This window comes from Macaca nemestrina, chromosome 11, assembly GCF_043159975.1.
Source record: "Macaca nemestrina isolate mMacNem1 chromosome 11, mMacNem.hap1, whole genome shotgun sequence".
NCBI classification, from domain to species: Eukaryota; Metazoa; Chordata; class Mammalia; order Primates; family Cercopithecidae; genus Macaca; species Macaca nemestrina.
The window spans coordinates 72190481-72201537 of record NC_092135.1 but is presented as its reverse complement, the minus strand read 5'-3'; the positions used below and the strand labels follow the sequence as shown (position 1 = coordinate 72201537).

The 11057-nt window shown below is 42.3% G+C and overlaps 1 pseudogene; it reads right to left on the bottom strand.

Annotated features, from left to right (window-relative positions):
• Positions 1-4101: 4101 nt before the first annotated feature.
• Positions 4102-5053, bottom strand: LOC139356982 (small ribosomal subunit protein uS2-like; annotated as a pseudogene).
• Positions 5054-11057: the final 6004 nt, after the last annotated feature.

Genomic DNA, 11057 nt, shown 5'->3' with positions numbered 1-11057 from the left:
CTGAAGAACATCACCCAAGAGATTATTCTGAACAGTGCGGAAAAAGTGAAGTGACTGAAATCATGACTGACTGAGGCAGTGGCAAGAAAAGGGGCTTTGCCTTTGTAACCTTTGACAACCATGACTCCGTGGATAAGACTGTCATTCAGAAATACCATCCTGTGAATGGCCACAACTGCAAAGCTAGGAAAGCCCTGTCAAAGCAAGAGATGGCTAGTGCTTCATCCAGCCACAGAGGTTGAAGTGGTTCTGGAAACTTTGGTGGTGGTCGTGGAGGTGGTTTCGGTGGGAATAACTTCGGTCGTGGAGGAAACTTTAGTCGTCATGTTGGCTTTGGTGGCAGCCGTGGTGGTGGTGGATATGGTGGCAGTGGGGATGGCTATAATGCATTTGGTGATGACGGAAGCAATTTTGGAGGTAGTGGAAGCTACAGTGATTTTGGCAGTTACAACAATCAGTCTTCAAATTTTGGTCCCATGAAGGGAGAAACTTTGGAAACAGAAGCTCTGGCCCCTATGGTGGTGGAGGCCAATACTCTGCCAAACCACGAAACCAAGGTGGCTATGGCGGTTCCACTAGCAGCAGTAACTATGGCAGTGGCAGAATATTTTAATTAGGGCACAAAGCTTAGCAGGAGAGGAGAGCCAGAGAAGTGACAGGGAAGCCACAGGTTACAACAGATTTGTGAACTCAGTCAAGCACAGTGGTGGAAGGGCCTAGCTGCTACAAAGAAGACATGTTTTAGACAAATACTCATGTGTATGGGCAAAAAACTCGAGGACTGTATTTGTGATTAATGGTATAACAGTTTATTTTAGTTTCTGTTCTGTGGAAAGTGTAAACCATTCCAACAAAGGGTTTATATATATATATATATATATATATATATATATATATATATATATTTTTTTTTTTTTTTTGCACCCATGCTGTTGATTGCTAAATGTAATAGTCTGATCATGATGCTGAATAAATGACTTTTTTTTTTTAATGTGCTGTTTAAAGTTAGTCTACTCTGAAGCCATCTTGGTAAATTTCCCCCAACAGTGTGAAGTTAGAATTCCTTCAAGGTGATGCCAGGTTCTATTTGGAATTTATATACAACCTGCTTGAGTGGAGAAGCCATTGTCTTCAGAAACCTTGGTGTAGTTGAACTGATAGTTACTGTTGTGACCTGAAGTTCACCATTAGAAGAGATTACCCAAGCAAAATCATGGAATTATTGGTTATAAAAATAATTGTTGGCACATCCTATGCAATATATCTAAATTGATTAATGGTACCAGATAAAATTATAGATGGGAATGAAGCTTGTGTATCATCCATTATCATGTGTAATCAAGAAACAATTTAATTCTCTTGGAAAAAAGGAGCAAGAATCAAACAAACATCAGATTTCCTATCAACATTGGATGCTCAAAAACAGAAAATATACCTTCAAAGTTTAGAGTGAAAGTTATTTTAAGAGTAAAATTTTATTTCCATTCAAACTTTTCAATCCAGAGTGAGAGTAAAGCACAGTTATTCTCAGAAATTTAATAACTCAGAAGATTTAACACTCATATAAATTCCAGGTAAATTAAAAACTAAAGTGTGGTACAGATTTGTTTCCAGCCCAGATGGAGTCACAGAGACCAGATTTGCTTTTCTGCCTGAAATCACTGAAAAAATAAGACAAAAATCTATGAAGCAATGGTTTTTAAGGCACTGGACATGACACAGTGAAGAAGAGTGATCCCTGAGAGATGAGCAGCTAGTCAAGTGAGCCCAGTGATGGTCCAGGCTTAGTGCCTGAGGAGAGTTTCCAGGCTGCAGTGCACCGGGAGTTAAGGGGAACCCAGGCAAGATGCAGCGACCTCCCAGACTTAAGGAGAAGAACTGAGAGTTGAAGAGATGAAGCTGGGGAAGACCAAAAAGACCAAAGCTGTTGGAGCTTGCAGAATAAAATACCGGAGAGGAGAAAGGGTCTCAGAGAAAGACAGAATCACCAAAATGTCCAGAGGTTCTCCCTCACATACTCAGCTGACTGCTTATAAGCACATGCACGGGAGAAAAAGACACATGGAAAGAATTACTCATAAGAAGCTCGTGTGGGGCCAGGAATAGTGCCAATTCCCCCAACCAGACTTGAAAACCTCGTAATTCATGAGGTATTAGGGTAGAGTACTCGGAAGGCTCTTGCCTCCATAGTGGGGGAAAGTTAGCCCTAGATTAAATGTTACGCTGATCTCACCTAATGAGGCTTAAAAGCAAGAACCGAAAGGATCAAACTTTTTCCAGGTTAACTTAGTTGCATCTCAGAACAAAGCTCGAGGATGTTTACAGGTATATAAAAATATCCATCACCCAACAAAGTAAAATTTATAATGTGTGACATTTAATTTAAGAAAAGACAACTCTAAGGCATGCAAAGAAGCAGGAAAATTGTAAGGAGAAAAAAAATCAATCAATCAAAACTGCATAAAATAGACATAGATGATAGCATTAGTAGACAAGGGCCGGACGTGGTGGCTCACACCTGTAACTCTAGTACTTTGGGAGGATATTACGGGCAGATCCCTTGAGCCCAGGAGTTTGAGACCAGCCTGGGCAACACGGTGAAACCCCGTCTCTACAAAAAAATGCAAAAATTAGCCAAGTGTGATGGCACATGCCTGTAGTCCCTGAGGTGAGAGAATCACCTGAGCCTGAGGAGGTTGAGGCTGCAGTGAGCTAAGATCGCATTACTACACTCTATCACGGGTAAGACCCTGTGTCAAAAAAAAAAAAAAAAAAGTAGACAAGGACATTAAAACAGCAATTATAAATGTATTCCTTATATCTCAAAATCTAGAGTAATAGTTTTCAGTAGAAGTGTGATTCCCCATCCCTGGTGACATTTGGCAATGTCTGGAGACAGTTTGGTTGTCACAATTTGGGGGTAGTGGTGCCACTGGCATAATGTGGGTAGAATCCAGGGATGTTGCTAAACATTCTTCATGCACAGGAACAGCCCCCCACGACAAAAAATTATCTAGCCCAAATTGTCAGAAGTGCTGAGGTTGAGAAACTCTGATCTAGAGGAATGATTGAATATGTTAAGTAAAGACATAGGAAATATGAAAAAGATACAAATTGAACTTTTGCAGATAAAAATGACAATGACTGAGATTAAAAATACACTGGATAGGATCAATAACAGGTTAGACATTGCAGAAAAACATGAGTGAACTTTAAAACATGCAATATAAGCCATGCAAAATGAAACTCAAAATATAAGTCTGGGGTATAAGAAAAAAGAAACAGATCATCAGTAAACTGTGGGACAACGTCAAGTGGCCTAACATATATGTTGTTGGAGTCCTGAAGAAAAGGGGTGACGGAAAAAAAATCTCGAAAGAAATAAAAGTCATGACATTTACAAATTTGATAAAAGCTATAAACCAACAGATCCAAGAAGCTCAACAAACCACAAGCACAAGAAATGTGAAGAAAACTACACCAAGGCAAAATCATAATCAAGTCACTTAAAATAAATTATAAATAAAAAATATTAAATGCAGCCAGAGGGCTGGGTGTGGTGGCTCACACCTGTAATCCCAGCACTTTGGGAGGCTGAGGTGGGCAGATGACCCGAGGTAAGGAGTTCAAGACCAACCTGACCAACAGGGTGAAATGCTGTCTTTACCAAAAATGCAAAAATTAGCTGGGTGTGATGGTGGGCGCCTGTAATCCCAGTTACTTGGGAGGCTGAGGCACAAGAATTGCTTGAACCCGGGAGGCGGAGGTTGCAGTGAGCCGAGATCACGCCACTGCACTCCAGCCTGGGAGTGAGACTCCATCTCAAAAAAAAAAAAAAAAAAAAAAAAAAAAAAAAAAAAAAAAACAGGGGGAAAAAAAAAAAAAGGAAAAAGCAGCCAGAGGAGAAAGAAGATATGATGTGTACAGAAGAACGGAGATAATGATGACAGAACATTTCTGTCAGACAAGGCAAACAAAAGAAAATAGTGGAACAACATCTTTAAAGTACTTAAAAAGAAAAAGCTGTCCACCTAAAATTTTTTTTTTTTTAGAAACTGATGTTTATTTTCCATCAACCATTTTTCCATGTTACTTAAGAGCCCATGCAAGAACAGCTTAAGACCATTCAGTGGTTGCTCCTACCCATTCAGTGGCCTGAGCAGTGGGAGGTGCTCACCAGTCTCCCGTGGCAGGCTGAGCACTCCAGTCTTCAGTAGGGAGCTGCTGAATAGGCACAGAGGTCACCTGCCACCTCAGACCAGTGTGCACCCTCAGGCTGAGTAGCGGAGAACTCAGGAGCTGGCACAGTCTGTTCACCCTGAAATTCCTCCTTGGTCACTGCCTTTTCAGCAGCAGCCTGCTTTTCTTTTTCAATCTCTTCAGCATCTCTGTGGAAGTAGAGCTCAGGCATGACCTCCCACGGGTGTTCACGGGAAATGGTGCCATGCATGTGCAGAACTTCCTGAGCCAGCATCCGCCACATCAAACCCACTGAGTGAGCTCCCTTATTGTTGCGTGGAATGGCAATGTCCACATAGTGCAGAGGAGAATCTGTGTCACACAGAGCAATGGTAGGTAGGTTAACATAAGATGCCTCCATGAGAGGCTGGTGGTCAGCCCTGGGGTCAGTAACCACAAGAAGCCGTGGCTCCTGGAAGGCTGCCTGGATCTGGTTAGTGAAGGTTCCAGGAGTGAAGCGGCCAGCAACTGGAGTGGCTCCAGTGGCGGCAGCAAACTTCAGCACGGTCCTCTGGCCAGTATTCCTGGAAGATATAACACTGACATCAGCAGGGTTTTCAATGACAACAATGGCACGAGCTGCCAGCAGAAGCTTCTCCCAGGTCCTCTTCAGATTTGTGATGTAGATGCCATCACTTTTCATTTTATAGATGTATTGTTCCATCTGGAAGTCAAGATTGGTGCCACCTAAGTGGGTTCCTGCTGCAAGGAACTTAAGGACATCCTCCTCCTTCATTTGCAGGACATCAAGGGCTCCGGACATTGTGGAAGTTTCACTTTAAGTTACGATGGGAATCCACAATAACGCCGTATGGACCCCTCTGTAGGTAGCACAGAAAAGCCTAAAATTGTGTATTAAGATATCTTTCAAGCCAGGCATGGTTGTGCATGCCTGTAGTCCCAGCTATCCAGGAGGCTGACGTAGGAGGATCACTTGAGCCCAGGAATTTGAGTTCAGCCTGGGCAACATAGTTAGACCCCATCTCTAAATAAATAAATCTATCTTAAAAATGAAGCCAAAAGACCAGGTGCGGTGGCTCAAGCCTGTAATCCCAACACTTTGGGAGGCCGAGACGGGCGGATCACGAGGTCAGGCAATCGAGACCATCCTGGCTAACACGGTGAAACCCCATCTCTACTAAAATATACAAAAAACTAGCCGGGCGAGGTAGCAGGTGCCTGTAGTCCCAGCTACTTGGGAGGCTGAGGCAGGAGAATGGCGTAAACCCGGGAGGCGGAGCTTACAGTGAGCTGAGATCCAGCCACTGCACTCCAGCTTGGGTGACAGAGTGAGACTCCGTCACAAAAAAAAAAAAAAAAAAAGACAAAATAGAGACCTTTTAGATATTAAAAAGCTGAAAGGACTCACCAGCATATCCACATTACAGAAAATACTAAAGGAAATCTTTTAGGCAGAAAGAACGTTGGAAATATAAATCTACCTAAAGGAACAAAGAGCATTGAAAATGGTAACTATGTAGGTAAATATATACAATTTTTATCTTATTATTTCAATATTTTGAAAAGATAAGCTGGGCACAGTGGCTCAGACCTGTAATCCCAGCACTTTGGGAGGCTGAGGCAGGTGGATCACGAGGTCAGGAGTTTGAGACCATCCTGGCTAACACGGTAAAACCACGTCTCTACTAAAAATACAAAAAATTAGCTGGGCTGGTGGCACTCACCTATAGTCCCAGCTACTCAGGAGGCTGAGGCAGGAGAATCACTTGAACCCGGGAGGCGGAGCTTGCAGTGAGCCGAGATTGCGCCATTGCACTCCAGCTTGAGCAACAGAGTGAGACTCCATCTCAAAAAAAAAAAAAAAAAAAAAAGAAGATAATTGCCTAGCCAGAGAAATCAGGCAAGAGAAAGAAATAAAGGGCATCCAAGTTGGGAGGGAGAATGTCAAAGTCAAATTGTCCCTGTTGCAAATGACATGGTCTTATATATAGAAAACCCTAAAAGTTCCACCAAAAACTCTTAGAATTGATAAAAAAAAAAAAAATTAGTAACGTTACAGGATACAAAATCAACATACAAAAATCAGTAGCACTTTTATACATCAACAGTGAGCAAGCAGAAGAAGGAATCAAGAAAGCAATCTAACTTATAATAGCTACCAAAAAAAATTCATAGGAATAAATTTAACAAAGAAGGTGAAAGCTAAAGACCTTTCTCTATAAACTACAGGAAAACTATAAAACACTGATGAAAGAAATTGAAAAGGACACACTCAAAAATGGAAAGATATCCCATATTCATGTTTCCAATATTCTTGGAAGAATATTGTGAAAATGACCATACTACTAAAAGTGATCTACAGATTTAATACCATCCCTATCAAAATATTAATGACACTATTCACAGAAATAGAAAAACAACAATCTTAAAATTTCTATGGAACCACAAAAAGCCCTGAATGGCCAAAGCAATCATGAGCAAAAAGAACAAAATTGGAGGCATCACACTACTGGACTGGACTTCAAACTATATTACAGAGCTACAGTAACAAAACAGCATGGCACTGGCACAAAAACAGGCACATAGATGAATGGGACAGAATAGAGAGCCCAAAAATAAATCCACATACTTGTAGTTAGCTTAGTTTCAACAAAGATGCCAAGAACATTTATTGGGGAAGGGGCAGTCTTTTCAATAAATGGTGCTGGAAAACTGAGTATTTGTATGTGAAAAAATAAAACTAGACCCCTGTCTCTCACCATATTAAAAAAAAAAAAAAAATGCCAGGCACGGTGGCTCACGCCTATAATCCCAGCACTTTGGGAGGCCGAGGTGGGTGGATCACCTGAAATCGGGAGTTCAAGACCAGCCTCACCAACATGGAGAAACTCCATCTCTACTAAAAATACAAAATCAGCCAGGCATGTGGCACCTGCCTGGAATCCCAGCTACTCAGGAGGCTGAGGCAGGAGAATCACTTGAGTCCGGGAGGCAGATGTTGCAGTGAGCCAAGACCATGCCATTGCACTCCAGCCTGGGCAAAAATAATGAAACTCTGTCTCAAAAAAACCCAAACAAACAAACCCCAAAATGGATTAAAGATTTAAATGTAGGCTGGGTGCAGTGGCTTATGCTTGTAATCCCAGAACTTTGGGAGGCCGAGGCAGGTGGATCACTTGAGGACAGGAGTTCAAGACCAGCCTGATCAACATGGTGAAACCCTGTCTGTACTAAAAATACAAAAAAAATTAGCCGGGCATGATGGTGGGCACCTGTAATGCCAGCTACTCAGGAGGCTGAGTCAGGAGAATTGCTCAAACTCAGGAGGCAGAGGTTGCAGCGAGCTGAGATCACGCCATTGCAACTGCAATCCAGCCTGGGCAACAAGAGTGAAACTCCGTTTCAAAAAAAAAACAAAAAAGATTTAAATGTAAGACCAAAAACTATAAAGATAGGAGAAATGTTTCAGGATATTGGCCTGCTCAAAGATTTTTATGGAAAAATCCTCATAAGTATAGGCAATAAAGGCCAAAACAGACAAATGGAATTCTGTCAAATGAAAAAGCTTCTGCACAGCAAAGAAAACAATGAACAGAGTGAAGAGACAACTTACAGAATGGCAGAAAATATTTGCAAGCTATTTATCCAACCAGGGATTAATAGCCAGAATATACAAAGAACTCAAACAACTTAACAGCAACAACAACAACAACAAAAATTTAAAAATAGGCAAATGAGCTGAATGGATATATCTCATACAAGAAGATATACAAATGGCCCACAGGTATATGAAAAAATGTTCAACATTACTAATCATCAGAGAAATGCAAATCAAAACCAAAGTAAGTTCTCTCACCCCAGTTGGAAAGGCTATTATTAAAAACAAAAAAACAAAAACAAAAAAATACCCGACAAATGCTTGTAAGGAGGTGGAGAAAGGACACCTCACCTTTTTTTTTTTTTTTGAGATGGAGTCTCGCTCTGTCGCCCAGGCTGCAGTGCAGTGGCATGCTCTCAGCTCACTGCAAGCTCCGCTTCCTGGGTTCACGCCATTCTCCTGCCTCAGCCTCCCAAGTAGTTGGGACTACAGGCGCCCACCACAACGCCCGGCTAACTTTTTTTGTATTTTTAGTAGAGACAGGGTTTCACCATGTTAGCCAGGATGATCTCGATCTCCTGACCTCGTGATCCACCTGCCTTGGCCTCCCAAAGTTCTGGGATTACAGGCGTGAGCCACCGCGCCCGGCGAGAAAGGAGAACTCTTATGCCCTGTTGGTAGTCATATAAATTAGCAGTCATTATGGAAAACATTATGGAGGTTCCTCAAAAAACTAACAATAGGCCAGGCACAGTGGTTCATGCCTGTAATCCCAGAAGTTTGAGAGGCCGAGGCAGGTGGATCACTTGAGGTCAGGAGTTCAAGACCAGCCTGGTCAAAATGGTGAAACCCCATCTCTACTAAAAATACAAAAAATTAGCCAGGCGTGGTGGCGGATGCCTGTGATTCCAGCTACCCAAGAGGCTGAGGCAGGAGAATCACTTGAACCCAGGAGGCAGAGGTTGCAGTGCGCCAAGATGGCGCCACTGCACTCCAGCCTGGGCAACAGAGCGAGATGCCGTCTCAAAAACAAAAACAAAACAAAACCCCCTAAAAATAGAACTACCATATATGATCCATATGATCCAGCAATCCCACATCTAGGTATATATCCAAAGGAAAGGACATTGATATGTCAGAGAGATATCTGCACTCCCATGTTTTACTGCAACAGTATTCACAATAGTTAAGACATGGAATCCACCTAGATACCCATCAACAGATGAATGGATAAAGAAAGCATGGTATAGGCGGGGCGCAGTGGCTCACGCCTGTAATCCCAGCACTTTGGGAGGCTGAGGCAGGCAGATCACCTGAGGTCAGGAGTTCGAGACCAGCCTGACCAACATGGAGAAACCCCATCTCTACTAAAAATGCAAAATTAGCCAGCCATGGTGGCAGGCGCCTGTAATTCCAGCTACTCAGGAGGCTGAAGCAGGAGAATCGCTTGAACCTGGGAGGTGGAGGTTGCAGTGGGGCGAGATTGGGCCACGGCACTCCAGCCTGGTGACAGGATGAGACTCTATCTCATATAAAAATAAAAATAAATAAAGCATGGTATAGGCCCAGGGGCGGTGGCTCATGCCTGTAATTCTAGCACTTTGGGAGGCTGAGGCAGGTGGATCACCTGAGGTCAGGAGTTCGAGAGCAGCCTGGCCAACACGGTGAAACCCCATCTCTACTAAAAATACAAAAAATTAGCCGCATGTGGTGGTGGATGCCTGTAATCCCAGCTGCTCGGAGCCTGAGGCAGGAGAATCACTTGAATCTGGGAGGCGAAGGCTTCAGTGAGCCAAGATCGGACCACCGCACTCCAGCCTGGGCAACAACAGCAAAACTTTGTCTCAAAAAAAAAAAAAAAAAAGAAGAAGAAGAAAGCAAGCATGGTATATATGCACAATGGAATACTGCCATAACAAGTTAAAGAATTCTGTCATTCACAGCAACCTGAATGAACTTGGAGGACGATAGGTTAAGTGAAATAATCCAGACACAGAAAGATAAATACTGTATGTTCTTCCTCATATGTGGAAGCTACAAAGTTGATCTCTTAGAGGTAGAAAGTAGAATAGTGGTTACTAGAGGCAGAGATGGGTAGGTGGGGAGGGGAAGATAAGCAAAAGTTGGTTAACAGAAGTAAAATTACAACTAGGTAGGAGGAATAATTCCTGGTGTTCTGTAACACTACAGGGAGACTGTAATTAACAATGATTTATTGTATATTTTCAAATAGTTCCAAGAGCAGATTTTGAATGTTCCCAAAACAAAGAAATGATAGATATTTGAAGTGATGGATACGCTAATTACCTGGTAATTATACATTGTATACATGTATCTAAATATCACACTGAACCTCATAAATATGTACAATTACTATGTGTCCATTTAAAATAATAATAAAAGCAAAGAAAACCCAAAATAAAAAAGATGATTGTTTAAACAAAAGTAATAATGGAGTATGAGGTTTACAGCATATATGGAAGTAAAATGTGAGACACCAATAGGACAAAGCATTGGTTTGTTTGGAGGGGAGGCTAAGGGGGTTCAGCATTCCCCAGGATCTCTACCTGTGACTGAATAGTACACTAAACTCAGTAGGAGTGTTATAACACCTGTCTGGCCTAGAGGCCAAGCCAATTTTCCAATTTGGTAGTTATAAAACCAAGCCATTTTTGTTTGTTTCTTTGTTTTGTTTGTTTTTTCCTAAAGAAAACAAAAAGAGCTAGGAACAGTGGTTCACACCTATAATCCCAGTGCTTTGGGGGGCCAAGGTGGGAGGATCGCTTGAAGGCAGGAGTTGAAGACTTACTTTGTGCCAACGTTGCATCGAACAACTGAATTGCCTAACATTTTCATTGATTTGATGAATTGTTTGGATATTGCATAGATACAGGATTTAAAATAAATTCTTTCCTTAAAAATTGAGTGGCCAGGTGCAGCGGCTCCCACCCGTAATCCCAGTGTTTTGCGAGGCCAAGGCAGGAGGATCACTTGAGGCCAGGAGTTTGAGACTACAGTGAGCTATGATCGCACCACTGTACTCCAGCCTAGGTGACAGAGCAAGATCGTGTCTCTAAAAAAGAAAGAAGACAGAAGGGAACCGAGCCCTCAGTCTGGTGGTGTTGGTATTGGCCGGGCCGAGGACAGCCCAGAACTCCAGGGTGCTAGCCTTTCAGCCACAAAAAAATCCCATTTCACCCAAGGACCAGAACCCACCGAAAAGATCCGCATTCCCCACAGGTAATTTCATGCTCCCAAA